The sequence below is a fragment of the Acomys russatus genome, chromosome 5, assembly GCF_903995435.1.
Source record: "Acomys russatus chromosome 5, mAcoRus1.1, whole genome shotgun sequence".
Classification (NCBI taxonomy): domain Eukaryota; kingdom Metazoa; phylum Chordata; class Mammalia; order Rodentia; family Muridae; genus Acomys; species Acomys russatus.
In genome coordinates this window covers 48,472,487-48,492,356 of record NC_067141.1, presented here as the reverse complement: position 1 = coordinate 48,492,356, position 19,870 = coordinate 48,472,487, and positions in this window count along the sequence as shown.

Here is a 19,870-nt window from a genome sequence, read left to right as displayed (position 1 = left end):
AGTTGGCCATTTGAATAATAGATAACAAAGCCACACCCTGTGCCTGCTAGGTGACTACAAAAGAGTTGAAATGTGTACAGATGCTGAAAACTTCCCAAGTGTCATTGTCACAGCCATTTTGTGTATGTAGAACATTTCCAAGGCTACTAAAACTCACTTGCAGCCAAGTTAAGGAAGGGTTTGAGAAGCTACCATGTTACTCCACTGCTCAGAGCCTAAATCTGCCCAGGGGCCAAGCTGGGATCCCAGTGTTGCCTGCCACTTTCTTCACTCATCTCATGGTAAAGCAAACTGCTAGGCCGCAGTGGCACACGTCTTTAATCCCAGCACTGGGAGGCTCTGTGAGTTCAAGGCCAGCCTGGTCTACAGAGTGAGTTCCAGGATAGTCAAGGCTACACAGAGAATGGTGGCACACGCCTTTACCCCAGTACTCAGGAAGGCAGAGGCAGTCAGATGCTAGGAGCTCAAGGCCAGCTTGGTCTAGAAAGTGAGTCCAGGACAGCCAAGGCTACACATAGAAACCGTGTCTTGAAAAAAAAAAAATCCAAAAAACCAACAAACCACCCAAGAAAGAAACAAACAAACAAGAAACAAAAATTCCACAACAAAAAAGATCTCACTTATTTAAGGTGGGCATGGTGGAACACACTTTAACCCCAGCACTTGGGAGGCAAAGGCAGGTGGATCTCTGTGAGTTCAGGGACAGCCTGCTTGAGGACAGCCACACTTCTGTTACCTAGAGAAACCCTGTCTTGAAAAACAAACAAACAAAACCCCCCAAAACCAAACCCAAGCAAAACAAAACAACAAAACAAAAAAAAAAAAAAAAAAAAAAAAAAAAAAAAAAAAAGAAAAAAAAAGAAAAGAAAAGAAAAAGAAAAAGAAAAAGAGAAAGCAACACAGCTCCCTGCACTCTCCAACCCTCATCTTGCCTCTTTTAGAAAGCAATTTCTTTTCCCAACGGAACTCAAGGTGTGACGTGAGTGCCCAGGTTCCCTGTGAGGTGCCATGTATGTCAGCTGGGAAGGCCTCAGGCCAGGATCACCTCCAAAAACAAAGCCTGGCATGAGGATTTTTGAATTTTTTCATTAAAGAAACAGAGAGCTGAAGACCTTGTGCACACTGAGAGAAGAAGGGAGCAGATGCTTAGACTCTCTCACAGGACTGAAACGATTGCAAAGACAAAATCAAGTGGTTAGTGTTGGTCACTGCCTCTCCAAGCAGGAAGCCTTTCTTTCACTTGCTTGTTAATAAAGCCATTCATTTGGTTAGCATTCATTACTTACCAGCTCACACTGCTTCTGTTGGTCTGCAGAGAGCCTGTGAAGAAAAGCAAGGTAAAGCCACTGGAAAACACTTACAGATGGCCATTATGGACAAGACAGCATCTCAATGAGCTAGTTAGCTTCCCAACACTGAAAGCAGCCAGTACTGGTGGCAAGTAGTAAAGGAATCACTGAGTAATACTGTATACATCTACGCTTCATTTCTGGTTGGATAAGCCCTTTGCAAATACCACTTAGGAATATGTCAGGAAATAACCTGTTGGCCTTTGCAGAATTTTAGATGATTCTCAAGCTTATATAAAATGGGAAGGTGCCAGGCATGGTGGTGCACGCCTTTAATCCCAGCACTCGGGAGGCAGAGGCAGGCAGATCTCTGTGAGTTCAGGGCCAGCCTGGTCTACAAGGCAGGTACAGGACAGCCAAGGCTACACAGAGAGATCCTGTCTTGAAAAACCAAAAAAAAAAAAAAAAAAAAGGGAAGGAAAAAAATGCATTCAACCAAAGAGACCTCGAGGCACTGTATCAAAACAAAACCCAAACCTTATTTTTCTCAGATATGTCTGAAGGGATACTTTTTAGACTCCAATATAAAGTTTTGACCTCAGAGGGGAAAGAGCATTCTGATATGAAAATAATATGTATAAACGAGAACTTAAAAAAACAAAGCTGTATCACTGACTGACGATGGCTAAGGAGAGTCTAGGCCAACCATACCCGTACGGAGAGTAACTTAAGTTTTACTAGCCCATCAAACATGGCTAACTTAACATGAAATTTGCTGTCACTCGGGAAGGTAAAATGGAAAATGGAAAATTACACATTTAGTTCTCTTCTTTAGTTTGGCAAGCATTGACTTTTTCCAATGCATTTCTACCTGACTGGATTCTTGTCAGCCGATGTGTGAGTGTGTACATGTGTGCGTGGGCTTGTGTTTTAATAGCTAGGCATACTGTTTTTGGTGCTTTTAGCTCAACTTATCTGTCAGCTGAAGGTTTGGACTTGTTTCTGGCTATGGGTAGGCTGCAGGAACAGGGCCCCGATGGCTGCTCTTTGCAGGTTTGTAAATAGACTGCTGCTAGATGCACAGATTCACACAGGGATCCACAGCTTTGCGGCTAAGTCCTCTCTGGGAATGTTGGATGGCTGTAGGCACACTGTTAGGAATGCCTCTGTTATGACTTTGGCCATGAGTCTGCAGCTGTGCTTGATCTCTGCCTTCTGTGTCCCTCCGAGGCATCCTTGCCTTGGCGGATTATTTCTCCACTGTTCTCTGAAGGCCAGCGCAAGCAGCCAGACTGCTCCATGGTTTCCTGGAGGAAACGATTCCCGTGTTCTCCGTACTCTCTGACACTTAGCCGTGCTCCTGAACACTGACTGCGAGAGACTGTGAACGCATGGAACGGCTAATCTTCACTGTTGGTTCCATTTAGACTCGCCTAGGAATCAAACCTCTGGGTGTGGATTTTAGAGCATCTCCACACATGTTTAACAGAGGAGGGAAGAGGCACCCTGAAATGTGGGCTACACTACCCCACACACTGGGGTCCCCAACTGTGTTAAAAGTGAGAAAGCAAGTAGAAAGATGATGTTCATTTCTCTGAATTCTCTATGACGGACTGTGCCAAAACAAACTTCCGCCTTGCTTAAGTTGGTTTTGTTAGGCATTTTATCACAGCGATGGAAAGGAGCAACTAAGGGGACCTCCTGTGAGCTTTTCATACAGTCAATGAGAATCCCGCTATATTGTAGGGCAGCAATGTTGAAAGAATCTGGGGGATTCTGGGCCAGCGAACTTAGCTCTGCCTGTAAGTCTCTCACGTCCCCTGAACTTCACTGTCCTTGCTTCTAGATTCCGATTACTAATGGCCATTCTGTGGCTTGGAGGAATGATGAGGTGACACACTTAAGAGCCGTGAGGTTTTGCTCTATTCCAGGCACAGGGCAAAAGCCTTAAGTAACATCTCCCCATGCACAGAGCTTGCCAAGTGTAATTCTTTTACTCTCCAGCGCTTGGACGGACTCAGTACACTTGAGCTGGCAGCCGGGGCACTGTCTGCTGAGTCAGTTGTCCTGAGTCAGGGGTTGAGATGAATACAATGCGGGTCTCTGGAGAGGGAAGATGCTGGCTGAGGTACAGTTCCCACCTCTCTGGCTGAAAGGCCACCAGGCCAGGCCAGGCATGATTCCTCAGGACAAAGGATGAGGAGACTCATGGGGAGGGAAGCGTGACATCTCTGACCACCATTATTTCCTTTCCCACTGTCTCCCATCCCTCTCTGACCAGTTCAGTTTGGAAGCAGCACAGATCTCACTCTGAGTCACTCTGGAATTGTTCTGGAAGCTTTCCAGGGTTACTATAACTCTTGGAATATAAGCACATTGCAGATCTACATTCGTGCTCCCATCCCAAGCACTCTGTACCTATTTAGTGGTAAATGTATTAGGAATATTAGAGACCCATGAAAATGGACCCTGAATAAAATGCCATTCCTATTCTTGGGCTCAAAATAACCAAGGGAATTTTGGGATCTCCATGTTAATCACTTGTAATTTCCATACTATCTCATTTCCAAAAATAACTTATTAAAGTTGGGCATAGTACTAGATATTTTCTCTTGCAGCTTTGACATTTTAATTGTGAGAGGTTTCAGGAGTTTTTGTCAGCCCCTATGTCATTATTTTATTACTCTACACATTGAAACCACAGCATTTTAATGTTACCTGAAATGCAGGCAAAGTTTTCATTTTTCCTGTTTGCCTTTTCATCCTTCCTCCTGGCTTTACTTCTGCCTGGGGAACGGCACAAGAGTATGAGAAGCCGAGTTTCCCATGATGCTTTGCACTTTAGCAGCTTGTTCTGCTCCTGAAGGCTGCAGTTCATGAGGATGGTTTTTTTTTTTTTTTTTTTTTTTTTTATGAATGTCAGGCATGTTGCAATAACTAGCCACAATGGAATAATCACGGCAATTTCCACTGTTTGGTTTCTTTGTTTTTGTGATGTTGCTGCATGCTTCATTTTATGAGTGTTTTCTTTTCTTATGTGTGGTTGAACACATCTATTGCCATTCTGGGCTTGGACATTTGTGTTTAAAAGGAGATGAAGACCAGAAAGAGAAACGGGAAACAGACAGAATGGCACAGCACAATGCTTACTGTTTTATCCCCTCGCCCTTTACTTCTGCTGACAGATGCTGTGGTGTTTTATAGTTTGTGTGTCCTTCCAAAAAGAAGCAAGGACCATAATAAGGTCTCAGGAAAAGCATTGTGACAATGAGGCTTCTACTGCTGATGTTGCTTATTCTCACAGATTAAGACCTAGTGACACTTCTGGTGAAGTAAGACACACAGGAACTGCCCACAATCTTTTTTTGATTTAGTTTTCTGGACTGAGTCATGTAGAGCAGACTTGAAGGACATGAGGAACTCTTTCTGTATGTGTTGATGTGTTTGTGTGTGTGCACAAATCTGCGCATGCGTGTGGAGGCCAGAGGTCCATATAGATGTTTTCTTTATCATTTTTCTCCTTTTGTTGTGTGTCTGGACAGGAAATCTCACTGAACCCGGAGCTCACTGATTTGGCTACACTGCCTTGTCAGTGAGCTCCAGGGACTGCCTGTCTACCCTCCTCCCAACCAGCACAGGAATTTCAAATGTGTACTACCATGCTTGGCTTTTTACACAGGTTCTGGGACTTTGAAACCAGGTCCCCACACTCTTGTTGGGCTTTTTTTTGTTTTGTTTTTGGGGGGGGTTTGTCTTGTATTTTGTTTTCTGAGACAGGGTTTCTTTGTGCATCCTTGGCTGTCCTGGACTGGTTTTGTAGATCAGGCTGGCCTCGAACTCACAGTGATCTGCCTGCCTCCGCCTCCCGAGTGCTGGGATTAAAGGTGTGTGCCACCCGCCCGGGCTTTTGAAAAATGTGTAATCTAGGCTGTCCTCGAACTCGTGATCCTCCTGCCTCTGCCTCTTTCAGCAAATCTTACCAGTGTACACCACCACAACCCGTGGTGCCCACACTCTTAAAGCAAACATTTTAGTGACTGAGCTATCTTCCCAGCCCCAGACTAGTGGTTTAAGAAGTGTCTGTGGCACCTAGTTCATTTCATCCACAAAGAGAAATAGATAAACTCACTGCACAAAGACCTAACTGGAGGATGTTGTGCTCAGTACACACTTTGATTTCCAAGCTGTAAGTCTTTGCTTTCGGTGGCAATCCACAGTGAGTCTTTTTGTGACAGGCTTCTGAGGGCTCGGGTCAAGCTTGACAAAAGGACAGCTTAGGTTGGGGTACAAAGCTCGGGAATGTTAAACTCTAAGGAGACAGCACCAATGTACATAAGCAACATCTAAGAGGATAGTGTGTCAATTCCTGCTGGCCTGTCTCCATGTGAAATCCTGGTGACTGGCCCCTCACCTCCTTTTCTTCCTTCTACCCCTGTAAAATGGCACAGACATCCATCCTCTCGGCAACCCATAGCCAGGTTTGATAATGCAGCCAGCGTCCAATCCCACACATTAGGGTCCCTTTTTTTTTTTTTTTACCATCCTTTACTGTTCTATTTCCACTCTCTCCCCTTTTTACTACAAGGAGTTGACAATCAGTCCTGTTGAAGGGCTTCGCGGTTAAAAATGAAAGCCAAACAAACAGGTCCAAAAAAAAGTGAAGAGTCTCTCTGAGGTTACCCACTCTGGAGTTTTATGGGAAGGAGCTTGTGCGCGAAAGACACTAGCTGGCCTGGTGACCAGGAACCCGCCCCCATCCCTCCCCGCCCCCTCCGGCGCTCGCGCTCACACTCAGGAAGCAGCTGGCTGCGGGCCGGCCCTCGCGGCCGCACACACATCCACACTCCTCGCCGGGCAGCCTCCCTCCCGCCCTCTTCCCCCTTCCCCTCTCTCCCTGCAGCCGCGTCCCCACTGCGCCGCCTGGGCAGCCCAGAGCGTGGCGCGCAAGGGCACTGGAGCCAGGGGCCGCGCACCTCGGGGCCGCGGGTCCAGGCTCGCACCGGCGCTCTCCAGCCGCGACCCAACTCAACCAGCCATCATCCCGAGCCCGGCCCCTCTACGCATCCCCCCCCCCCCCCCGGCCCGGAGCGAGGATGAGAACCCCCGAGCCTGGCACAAAGTCGACACTCAACTTTGTAAAGACATGACTGGAGTGTGTCTGTGTGTAGCGGGGACAGCGAGCTGATGCGGAGAGTGGGCCCGCTGCCCTGCCTCCTCCTCCTCCTCCCTGGGCCGCCGCCGTCGTCGCAGCGTCGCGCGTGCACACTCACACGGCCCCCGGGCCGGGTTTCCGCGCTCCGGCCGCGGGTTTGGATGCGAGTTTTCATTTCCGAAGGTGACAGAGCTCGCGTGGAACGCTGAGGGTCTCAGCCCCCACCCACTCGTCGCCAGCGCTGTCACGCGCGGGCTGGCCCGGAGAAGGGACCCGCGCGCCTAGCTTTGTTGTGGAAATCCGGTTACCTGGTAAGTGGATGCCATAGGAACTTTGTTCCGCAGGCGAGAGACAGAGAGAGAAGGCGCTAGAGAGTGTGGGGGCGGTCGAGCTCAGGGACGCAAACTCAGGATTAGAAATAGTTTCTGCACGCCGGCTTGGTGGTATTCGCGCGGGTTTGAGGACACGGGCACCCCAGCTCCCCAGACTTAGATGGCTCCTAGAGACCTAGACATACCTTACCAAAGCTGAAGGCAATGCTTTTTAGCCATCAAATTAGCTGTCAGTTGCCTAAGAGCGCCGAATGTATACAGAAAGGAAACCAACAAGGTGTGGAAGTTTCGCTTATGTGGGAGAGGCTCCGTGCCTTTTAATAGAAATTACAGGTTCCAGAAGGCTACACATTCAGGGGCAGATACAGGGCGCGCACTGGGGTCATACTTAGGGAAACTTCGGTTAAGTGGGGAGTGATGGGGTGGCCTGAGGTCTTTTGGCTCAAGGTCCGGGCTGTAGTTGTCTTTCAGGCTTCCACGTGTTTGTGGAGCGCCACGAAAGCTGTTTCCCACTTTTGTGTCTCATCGAAATTGCTATTCCCATTGTTCAGGGATGTCTTTGGCTTGTTTTTTTTTTTTTTTTTTTTTTTATGGGGGGTGGTCACAGCTGCTAGTTAGGAGCTGTGCAGCGACCCGAAGCCACCAAGTTTTCAACTGTAACCTCCCACGCCACGAAATCGCAGACACTTTCAGACACCAACACTCCTTGCCGGGTTCGTCACCTCGAGTTTACATTTTTTATAGGCCAGGACAAAATGTCAGCACTGTTTGGAAAATGTCTCAGTCTCCAGGACTTTGTCCCACTTCAAGGCTCTGGTCCCTATAAATGACCCTGTGTCTATTTTGAAGTAGGTCGGGACCACTTTCTGGAAAGCGTGAGTGAGCTGTTGGCTCTCCTAGACACACACCTTGCCCCAAGCGACAGTTCCAAGTTACTCACTAGAGCTGACAAGTCACCGGTGTGTGTGTGGGGGGGTCGGGGGGGGGGCGACGGACGACGACGAGGAATTCACCCAAGTGTCTGAAAACCTTGGCCCGGACAGATTTGTCATCCTATGGATGATTCAAGTAGGTGCCTGGAGGCAGACACTTTGGGGAAAGGGCTCAGCGAGGTCGCGCCCTTGGACCTGGTAGTGTGTTTGGGAGGCTAGAGCAAAACGACACCCGTGGGGGCGGGGAAGGCACTCTCCCCGTGGTCGGGACAGGGGCGCAGTGCAGAGCTGTATGCACCCGAGTGCGGCTTCTGGGACTCCTGTCCGCAGCGCGCCGCCGATGCCCGCGTCCCCTGGCTTCCTAACTGGCGGCTGGCGGCGGCCTTTCTGCCCCTGACTTACTCAGTACGGGGTTGCACAACAGGAAGCCGGCACGAGTTTGTTTTGTTTTGTTGCGTTCGCTCCGCTCGCTGGCTGGCTGACACGCGGCGGCGGGTGAGGGGCGGGGGCTGAGCGGGGGCGGCCTGGGTGCTGTGAGCACCGCGAGGGGCCTCCGAGCTTCCACCTCCGGACCCGCCCCTTGCTCACCTCCGGGGAGGCCAGGGGCCAGACACAAGACCCCCCTCGGGGCAAAGGTGTGTGTGTGAGGGGGTGTTGAGGACTTCAGGAGGGTTGTCCACTCAGTGTCCCAGGCCACACATCTTGGCCCTGCAACCCCCCTGCCACTTCTGGCTCCTATGCTCTGTGTACCTCCCTTCTTGGCTTGGCTTTCTTGACACCAGCTTGGTTCCAGAGATAGAGGGTCGGGGGCCACTTCCGGAATTCTCAGGATCAGTGTCCTTAGAGACTGCACTCCAGCAATTGGAACCGTCTCTATTGTGGAGAGGACACCTTTTCAATCCCGCGGAACCTAGGGCGTCAACTTCTCTTGAGAATTGGGGGTAGTGCTCTCAGGTGACCCTAGAGTTGGTGAGGAAATAGAAGTTAGACAGCACCCCCCAGTGGACCACTTCCCTTTGGGTTATGGGACCTGGAGTCCCCAGCGGGAACTGTTAAAATTCAGAGGGGATGTGGGGAAAGCAAGACCCAGAGTCTCAAGGGGTTTTGCCCAGGAACCCCTGCCAAACTTAGGCATCCAGGAAAAACACTGCTGCTCACAGCCAAGAGCATTTCTTGCCCTGAAGGCGAACCCCAGACAAATGCAAACTCTCTTCTGTCTGCTCTGAAGCTTTGATGAGTCACGATTTCTGCACTGGGAAGTAGCCAGGCCTGGTTCCCTAAATGTCTCCTTGCCTATTGGACTTCACCTCTTAGACTAAATTAGAAATGTTGATTTATTGTTTAAAAAAAAAAAAGAAAGAAAATGGATTTGTGTTAGTTTAAATCTTTTCTCCTTTTCTCTCCCTTTTGTTTCTGGTGAGACTACACAAAACAGGTGCAGCCTGCAATAGTTTGCAGAAAAACAATGAAGGTTGAGCCTGGAAATGTTGAAAAGCGATCTACAGAGAGAACTGTGTGAGAGTGTATGCCCCCCTCCCTTCTCCAGTGAGAATTACTGACGTGTAATGACTTTGTTAGAATCTACCACAGTTTTCAGCCAGTCTAGCTCCAACCTCCACTCCCCCTTGAGTGGAATCCATTCTCATTGCTACTTTTGTTCATGTCTTTGATGCCAGGAAGACTGAGCCAAGCCCTTCTTGTGTAGTGAATCCTGTGTGCTCTGGGATGATTCCCTCTTCCCTTGTTTCTCTTGAGGTCCATTTCTTGAGTGGCTCTTCTTGAATTCTTTGATTCTGCTAATCTTTTCACCACTTCTCCCTGTGACTCTATCACCACCGTCCCTCTTCAGGTTAGCAGAGGTTGCTTGGTTCGCTCAGGAGAAAATGGTCCTTATTCCAAATAGGAAGCAGCTCTCTTGGATGGAGTCAACTATCTCGTGGGTGGAATTTTTGCCTGGTCAAAAAAAAGAATGGGGAGGAGTTGAATAAATGGAGCTGATGTTTTGAAAAGAGCTCTGCCTTTATTTATGTGGCAGAGGCGGTCTTCCACAGTTTCACAAGATATAGGTCAGTCACTACTTACCCCTGTGTTCTTTGCTACTAGTAAAGTAGGCCGAGGACATTCTGTCTACGGTGGCCTCTCATGTGATAGTTATTGACCACTTGAGTTGTAATGTTAGTTTGTAAGTTTCCCAGACTGTAGGAGTTATTTTGAAGGCGCTGATCCAGGAAGAGGCACCAGAGCACACTCTCATCCTTGGAGAAGTCATTTCCTGTGTTTCTGCGATTATTTCTCTATAGAGGAAGCTATATTATAAATAGAGTGTATCAACACAGGCTTAACTCTCCTATGTTTGCCTGGTTCATAAACTCAATCAGGACTGAAAGGGGAAAAAGGCACATAGGTAGACTTCGTAGTAAAAATACAATTCTTCTTCAAGGAGAAAGAGACAAACTGCCTTTAACATGGCATTAAGGTGGGCTGAATTAAAAATGCCCATGGTCAGCTGGGTGTGGTGGCACACGCCTTTAATCCCAGCACTGGGGAGGCAGAGACAGGTGGATTGCTATGAGTTTGAGCCCAGCCTGTTCTAGAAAGTGAGTCTAGGACAGCCTAAGGCTACACAGAGAAACCCTATCTCAACAACAGCAACAACAACAAACCAAAAAAAAAAAAAAAAAAGAAAAGAAAAGAAAGAAAGAAAGAAAAAAAACGCTCACAGTTTAAGTTTTCCTAGTTATCCACTTCCTTTAGGTAGAGTTGACGCAGAAGCCAGGGCTTTTACTGAGGTAGAACAAGATATCCACAAGGAAGAGCACACCTTCATAAATAGGCCACACTCCACAAACTAGCATCCCAGGAACATCTCTGCCAGGTCCCTCCAGTGCAGTGACTACCCCCCTGTAGCCTTGGCTGTCTTGGGACTTGCTTTGTAGACCAGGCTGGCTTTGAACTCTCAGCAATTCATCTGCTTCTGCCTCCCTCCCGAGTGCTTGGATTAAAGGCATGTGCCACCACACCCAGCTGACCATGGGCATTTTTAATTCAGCCCACCTTAATGCCATGTTAAAGGCATTTTGTCTCTTTCTCCTTGAAGAAGAACGTAGCTTGGTTCTAGTCCTGAACTGACTGTGAAAATTGCCCACCAGAATGTCAGGATTAAGACAAGAATATTGTCTGCCCAGGGGATGGGGTAGGATGCTCAGATCAACGTTTCCTACTTACAGAAAGGAAGAGAGACAAGAAGGAACAGACTAGAAAGCATACAGCTGTAATGGAACTAGATCTACAGGTCAGAGAGCACAGGACTCTTTATTGCATAGTCATATGTTACCTAGACTATATTCAGATAATAAATGCTAAGGGCAGACGACAATTATACATCTCACTTATATTTTCTATATAATATGAATAGCGTAAGTATAGTAAATATTCATGTGTAAATGTAGTATTGAAATATAAGTATTCAGGTGTGAAAGGGACAGTGCATGACAAACTCTGTAAATACAAGGGCTTGGGGGAGTTCAAAATAAATTAGACATAACCACAAAGCTCAGTGAAATACAAATTTAGACAGCGAACTGAGACATAGGCAAGTAGCCACGATGTGCTGTAGAACGGTAGGAATGTGAACCGAAAATTGTGTGTGGAGTAAAATAGTTAACGTTTATTGGGTTCTTTTGTGGCCTTGGCCCCGTGCTAAGCCTGTGACGTGCATGTTCTCCTTTATTATTCTGTAATGGCATGAACAGTGCACAACAGTATGAGAACCCATATTTGACAGATACGAAACATGGAGCCTTACATAGGATTGTGACGGGCATAACCTGAGCTCGGGGAGTTGGTAAACGTGGCTTCCAGGGTGGTCCATTTGGTAAAACACTTGCCCTGTGGGTATGAGGACCACATGAAGAAATAGATGAATGTTTTCCCAACCTTTCCAGTCTGAGAAGAGTTCTACTGCTAGAACTACATGTAGTGGTGTGTGCCCCTGCGATGCCTGCACTAGGGAGGCAGGGACAAGAGGAATCCGTGGACATCACTGGCCAGAGACCTTGTTTTAAAGACAGTGGACTGCATTCCTGGGGGATTGACACCTAAGGTTGTCATCTGGTTTCCATATGTATATGCAGACGCACCCTTCCTCGTCCATCTGCACACACAACAGTACATGCATACATCTATACATGTACTAAGGAAAAAGAAAGGGCACTGGGAAACGCTGGAGGTAGATTTCAAGTCAGGGTGCAAAGAGCAATGGACCAATCATTTTCTGTCTTGGGAACAAAATCAGGGGATTTGTCTGCAAGGTTTAAATCTCAGATGCCACATAGCTGAGCTCATACACTTCAGATGAAGAAAGTCATGGGGCCGTTCTTGTCTGTGTGATCTCTAGGCCAAGAACGTGAAAGGCTTGCATGTTCCTTCAGGGACAGCAAGCCTGACGGAACCACAGATGGGCAGATAGGCTGTAGCCCAAGATCTGACCTTGTCCCAGGCACCTTGATAAAGTGACCAGTATTTCTGAACATCAGTGGCTTTTACGGTTCTGAGCCAGAGAAGCCAAGTTTCATTTCTGGGCCTGCTGAGTACTGTACACAGAAAATCAGGGCTGAGTGGGACTTTTGCTGGTTTTTTTTTTTTTTTTTTTTTTTTTTTTTTTTTTTTTTTTTTTTTTTGTCTGTGAAGAAATAGATTAATGTTTTCCCAACCTTTTCAGCATGACCAATAGGCTCCACTCCTGTCTGTAACTTGGCTGAGTCATTCATGGAGGGTTAAACAAAATTTTCTTAATAAATATGTTGTCATGTTGGGTAAAGGCCTAGTCATTGTTGTGGACATTCATATTTCTGCCCTGATGTCAGTGGACGGAATTAACTTGTATAAAACTTCTGTCTACCAATGGCTAAAAATAATTAAGACACTGGTTACTTTTAGGCAGTAGCTGCAGTGAAGGAGAGAAAGCATTTAGTACATGTGTGACAGAGATTTTTTTTTAAGAAGCTTGACTCTCGGGACTGAATGATGAGTTTTACTTCTAGAATCTTCTCTGGGTAGCTGTGTCTACCCTTTGGTGAGAACGGTGGGTTTTAGCTTTACAAATAGTCATCATTCCAGTGGACCGAGTGACTGGGGATGACAGAGAACCCTCTCTTCATTTGGAAATACTTTACGCACCTCTTTGTGAGTTTGGATTTTTATATTTTCTTCACAAAGAACATTCTCCAGACGGTTTCAACTGCTTTTCTGGTTTTTGAAGAAGAATCCTTTGTGTCTCACATGACGGCCATGTGGGACTCAGTCCCTCAGCGCAGATAATTAATTCAGGGTGATGTCACTGGGGATGAGATTCTTCAGCTCAGGATCTGATGGCTAACTCATGTTAAGAACACATCTTAATAGACAATTGCAGATGTTGGTTGTATTATCTGGGCACGACTTCATTTTGGGAGTTGATATCTATACTCTGCAACCAGGAAGAGCTAAAAACAATCAGTAATTATTATTACTATTAACTTATATGTATGGGTGTTTTACTGTCTTTATGACTGTTCACCACATGCCTACTTGATGTCTGGGAGATAAGATATGATTTGTTGTTGTTGTTATCCCTTGGGACTGAGTCACAGACAGTTGTGAGCTGCCATGTAGGCACTGGGAACTGAACCTGGGTCCTTTAAAGAGCAACCATTGCTCTTCATTGTCTCTTGAGACCCCAAGTTGTCAGCCATCTTGGTGCTGACTCTGTCGGTGGCTCAGAGGTAACTTACCAGCACAAATGATCAACTACTGTCTGCTGAGACTTGATGGGTAGCAGAGGTAGGGAAGTAGCTCTGTATTATTTGACCTTAAAAGAAAAAATAAAGGTGAGGCAGAGGCAGGCAGATCTCTGAGTTCACAGCCAGCCCGGTCTACAAAGCAAGTTCCAGGATAGCCAGGACTCTGTTACACAGAGAAACCGTGCCTTGAAAAACTAAAACTAAAACCAAACCAAACCAAAAGCTAAAATGTCAAACTTTCAGACCTTTTCTCTACTTTTGTTCTCTTTTGTATTTCTTTTACTTTGATTGTTTAACCCCAGGCTGTACCGACAGCTGCTGTGTTGCAGGTGGTTGGGTCAGCAAAGACACCAAGCGGTTTTCTGACACTACATCATCCACCATAAAACACAGTGCTTATCTTATCCAAAGCACCCCATCTGCATACACATATGTGCACCTGCAAAGGTGGGACATAGAACAGCTCTTGACTATTACTGTTGGTGTACAATGATAGCTTCAAATATATTGTGGCCTACTCTATTTTATTAAAAAGAAAACCAAACTTTCCCTGCTGAGTAGCTGATACCACAGGCCATCAGTGGGTTGCAGCCCCCTTTGTAAAACTCTGCTTTAGAATGAGCACTCTGATAACAGTGCCCTAAGCACTCAGCAAGTTCTCACCACCTAGGTTCAGTTCATGATGAAATTCTTTTAGGTTGCAAGTTCATTGTGATTTTTAAAATGATGACATAGTTTTGGGGGCTGACTACTCTTTGTAAGGCCTCAGCATTCTAGACCTTTCTGTAGTCATTGATGAGTTAATGACTGAGGGAAAGTAATGACATTTTCCTCAGAAATTTCCCTGAAAGAAATGACATTTCTCAGCAATTATTGCTAAAAGCAGGAGGCTATGAGGGTCCTATAGACACACTCGTGTGGAAAATGCATTCTGGGGGGAAGGGCACTAGCTAGCTTCACTATTGTTTTCCAGTGCTGTCTCTCTCTGATTCAGATTTTCCTCCAGCCATCTGATCTGGAATCACTGTCATTGTCATCACAGCCACTGTGTGGATCTTCAGAGTCTTTGCTTCTGACTTTTGCAGACCGACTTGCACAGATTCCTGCACAAGATGGCCACTTCCCGGGTCTCTTCTTCATCCTTTCTTCTGCCTTGGCCATGCATGGTACCCATATTGTGAACTTTATAGCTATAGACTTCGATTAAAAGTGCACTGCCAGTTGTCTTATTCCATATGCTAAAGAAAAATTATCTTAATTTTAGAGACAATTTATAAATATAAAATTTAGAGTAGTTAAAATATATTGATCATGAATTAGCTTAGAGTTTGGATCCACAGATACATCAAAGTCAGAGTTTCTGTTGAAGAAGGTTCCTGGCACAGGTAATAGTGTCTTTTCTGAGGGGGGGGGGCTCTTATTACTTGCTGTTGAAGTGAGAGCCCTCTGATTTCATCTTACCAGTGACTCTCTGAGTAACTGGTACATACTGATGTTCAGAGTAACTGTGGTAAAATTCTTGCAGTCTTCATTAGGACTTGAGAATGCTTGAGTGAAAAGATGTGCACATGTTTCTCTGAGCTTCTGCTCTACGGCTCAAATATGAGTTAGCGCCTGTGGCTTTGTGGGTTGTCACTGCATGCAGCTATGGACCCACGCAAACAACAGCCAGCTCTGCCTTGCTGTGGATCATCTGATGCTCATCATAATGTGGGCCCTTCTAGTTTTGGTCTAGGGAGACGATAGTGTCCACACACCAAATACATTTCCTCCGTAATATCCTCCCGCCTCATGGACTCATGTTTGCACTTTCCTCTTGTTGAAATTGCAGACAAGAATCACTCTGATTTATTGGTGACATCTAATATAGCTGTGTTTATATTGTTGCCAATAAAGTGACTTACATGATTGGTTTTTGTTTATACAATCTTTACTGAGGAGGCAGTCACCTGTGTGAGAACAAGGTGCATTCTGCTTATTAAAACGAACCCTTGGGATATAAGAACATTCGGCTCTATCTGTCCTCGATTAAGCAGCAGAATGTGCTTCACCCTGCAGCCGTGCCTGAGAATACCTTATAGTATCCATCAGTAGGGTTTTCATTTCTAGATTCTTCTGGCTACAAAAGCTGTAATGGGAGAAACCCAGGAGAGTAGCATGGGCCTGTTCAACGATGAAGGCGGTGAAGTTGAAATGACAGAGCTTAATGAAATTATACAATCATTAACCCAAAAGGGGAAAGTGAAAAGAATAACACGTCACAGATGGCTTAGACACATACAGACATGCACAGTAGCGTGCACACACGTGCAAGCATACACACACAACATATACACATGTGCTTGGAGCGAGTACACACCATAAATGTGAACATATATGCTTCTGTGCATATATATAAATATTATCATATTTAGGGTCAAGTTTGCTTCCTGACCAGTATGGTATTTTGTGCTTTGTTGACAGGATTTTTTTTTTTTTTTTTAAATGCAGGTTAAGAAATGCTTTTGGCATAAGGAACAGAAAATTTAACAAAGGCTAAATCTAGCCTAAGGAAATGAAATGATGTATGAAAATTAATAATTAACTGACTCATCAGATGAATTATGACTCTATATGAGCCTACTAATGATATTTACTAAGAAAGGGCCTTTGGCTGTAAATAGGCATTATGGAACTTGGTTTTGGAGTTTCCTTGAATGGATGAGTTGACACTGCTCTCATTTGTTTAATCTCTCATAGTCCACAAGGAGCAGGCCTGGAGCCTGGGAAGAGGTGGACTTAGGACTTTATATTTTGATCAAAGTTAATGCTTTTCCAGAAAATGAGTAGCATTATTAAATGGTTTTCTACCTTAGTTTCCTTAGAGGTTAAGTAATTTCCTCTCTGACCTGAATTACAGGAGTGTGTTTTAAGAGTTTGAAAGTGGTTAAAAGGAAAGATTTAGTAATTCATTAGCAGAGTGAACATTTTCATTGTGAGAACCAGTGGAGTACAACAATCTAAAGATGGCAAAATGTCAGATATGAAACACTTGGAATTTATATTTCTGAATATTCCTTGTTTTTTTCTTTCAAAAATTTTCCTGGGCCTGAAGAGATGGCTCAGTGGTTAAGAGCACCGCCTGCTCTTCCAGGGGTCCTGAGTTCAATTCCCAGCACCCACATGGTGGCTTACAACCATCTGTAGTGGGACCTGATGCCCTTTTCTGTCATGCAAGCATAAATAAATAAATAAATAAATAAATAAATAAATAATTGCTTAAAATTTCTTTTTCTTTTCTTTTCTTTCTTTCTTTCTTTCTTTCTTTCTTTCTTTCTTTCTTTCTTTCTTTTGTTGGTAGTCTTGAGTAGAGTATTTGGGCATAAGACAGGAGTGGAAGCTTGTCAAAGTTTTTAGATAAAAAGAAGGGGCTGAAGAGATGGCTCAGTGGTTAAGAGTACTGGCTGCTCTTGCAGAGGACCCAGGTTCAGTTCTCACCACCCACATGGCAGCTCACAACTACCTGTAATTCTAATTTCAGGGGATCCAACATTCCTTTCTGGGCCCGGTGGGCACCAGGCAGGCACATGGTGCAAACACAACACAAATACGTGTGAACTATAAGTAAATGCATGTTTGTTCTTTCTGTGGAATTTTCCTGATTAAGTTTAGGATACTACTTGCTGTGATTTTATTGTTGACGAATATAAATTTAATGCTGTATTCCATTTTTCCCGCTGAGTGCTGTTTTTTGTGCATGGTGTTGGGGGAGGGTGTTGCGATTATTTTATCAGTATGGCCTAACAGTGTTTATTATCAGGCCTATAAATATTATTACAGTGGTATTTCCTAACCTGCTAGCAGTCAATTAAGACACATACACCTGTTATATTTTAAAATAGCCTTAGTTAACCTGGGGCAGGCCAGGTATTAATCCCCTAAACTACATCCTATATTGGGGCAGGTACCTGTCCCAATCCCATGCAATCTGCTTCTAATAATTTCTATCTGCTACCTCCCATGCATAATTCCAAATACTTGGTAATGTTCATTATCTGGGCCTAATCATCCGTCCATGTCGGCCATGTGCTTCTTCCTGCCTAACCCATGATGCTGGCCTTCTCCTTCCTGCTCTTCTATGGTTTCATTCATTCATTCATTGGTTCATTGTTTTCCCTCCCTCTGCCTCCTCCTCTCCCTCTGCCTCCCCTTCAACCTCTCCCTCTGTGTCCCTCTTCTTTCTTTCCCTTTCTCTCCCTCTCCCCTTCTATTCTTCCCCCTTTCCCTCTTCTCTCCCTTCTCCCCACCCCCTCTCTCCCAAAGCCCTGGAACCTTAGCCACCCCTGTCTTATTTGCCCTGCCCAGGTGTGATGGCCTTGTTTTGATCAAACAGGTTAGTCTCTTAGGCAAGGTACAATATGAGCAGTAATTAGCATCAGAATACATCAGACCAATCTCCTTCTTGCCCACCATTGTTTCCTCCCACCCACTGTCAGCCCTTCCCTTTCACTGTGTCCCCTCCCATGACCTCATTGTTGTTGCTTTAATTGTGTTGGTAGAGAGTGCCACTGTTTTTTTTTTTTTTGCTTCTACATCTACACAGTTCCTGTACATTTAATTGATAAATTCTATGTATTAATTTGTTACCATAGTAAATGAATTTTAAAAATAACCCTAAACTAAAATATCAGGAGAAACAGAGTAGCAAGAGACCACAGTGATTAGATTTGTCTTCCTCATGCTTTTTATGGATGGAAAACTGTAGGCCCAGGGAGCTTGGGACTTGGTGGGGGAGGGGCCCAGGTCTTAGCATCTTATTTCTTGAGTGTTCCTCACTGATGCTTGAACATTAGCTTTCCTTAAAGCCCGGTGGCTCATTCCTGCTGTATTACCCAGTGGGCTTGAGGTGACACGGTGGTCAATGGCCTAGAGCAGAAGTATATAAAATATCACACTATGAGTGAATAAAATTGATTTCTATGTACTAGTTCTAATGCTAAAAAATCTGTTGACATCATAATTCACGTGAAAACTAGAACTTGAGGCAAATTTCCCCATGTAGTTTCTTTCTTTCTTTTCATCTGTTCATCTTTTCATGCTGTTCACTTCATTTTTCTGGCTGCTTCTTTCTCATCTAAAAATTTTAAGTACATTCTGTTGTTTTTCTTTAAACCTAAGGCTGTTTCAAACAGGAATACGACTTATATTTTTTAAGAAAGCAATATTCATGTAAGACACACAGGTATGTGTGCCTGACGCTTCACTATGCTCTCAGCTTGGCATCCATTCCCTTCTTGCAAACTCATCTTGCCAGTGGCTGAGCCTAATGCTGGGACACTCAGTGATGTGGTTTTGATGAGAACTGCTTGTTCTCTATGGTGGTGGGGCTAAAATGACTCTTTTCTTAAAAACAAACAAACAAATAAAAACAAAACAAACACACACACACACACACACACACACACACACACACACCCCAAAACAAAGCAAAACAGAAAGGACCATGGTCAACACATCTGCAGACATTTGCCACTTGGATGTGGTTTAAGTGACTGTTCATTTTGGACCATTCTTCATTTTTAAAAAATTGCCAGTATGGCATATTTATTTGTTATATTTATGTTTTGTGGACACTGAATAAATACTTTATAGAAAAGCTCAGAAACCACTATTTTATGAATGAGTAGAGAATGGATAGTGATTTTTGACTCTTGATCAAGATCAGCCTATCAGTGGATGAAGAGCGTGTCTGGGAATAGGCTGTAGCGTCGTGTGCACACAGCAGACCGTTTATGGGGAGTTAGAACCAGTTCCATAGCAGCTCAGTTCTCACTGTTTCATCAATGGACTTCAAACATGCAGCTTTCAATCCTGTGGATTTACTTGTCTGTGGGACCAGGAGTGGTGGGAGAGTGGGGACGGTATCTGTATGCCAGAGAGAGTTGTTGGGTACCCCTTAGGATTGGAAAAGCTAAGTGTCATCAGCGGATGGGATGTCAGTCAAGGAAAGAGATAAAGAGTCCATTCGAAAATTTATATATGAATTCCATACAAAGCCCCTCAGCATGGGCATGCAGGGCACCTTTTATGGAAAGCATAGTGAGCATTTAACTATTTTTTTATTTCCTAAACTGGTGAAAGAAACGATTTCCTTTTAAAACATTTTCATTCCTTGCTAGCCTTCCCGTGATGATTGCTGCAGCCGTTTTGGTTTTTTTGAGTTGAGTTGAAAATATTTATGCAAGACCTTTAAGTGGATCACTGGGGGGGGGGTTAAGGGGGGGGTCCCGGGTGAATCCCAAGACTCATCCTATTGAGGACATGTAGATGCTGCTGCCATGTCTCAGTCTTCATGTCCCGTGTTTGTTTGTTCAGTCATGGCTGCTTCCCAGGACTATCTTTTCTC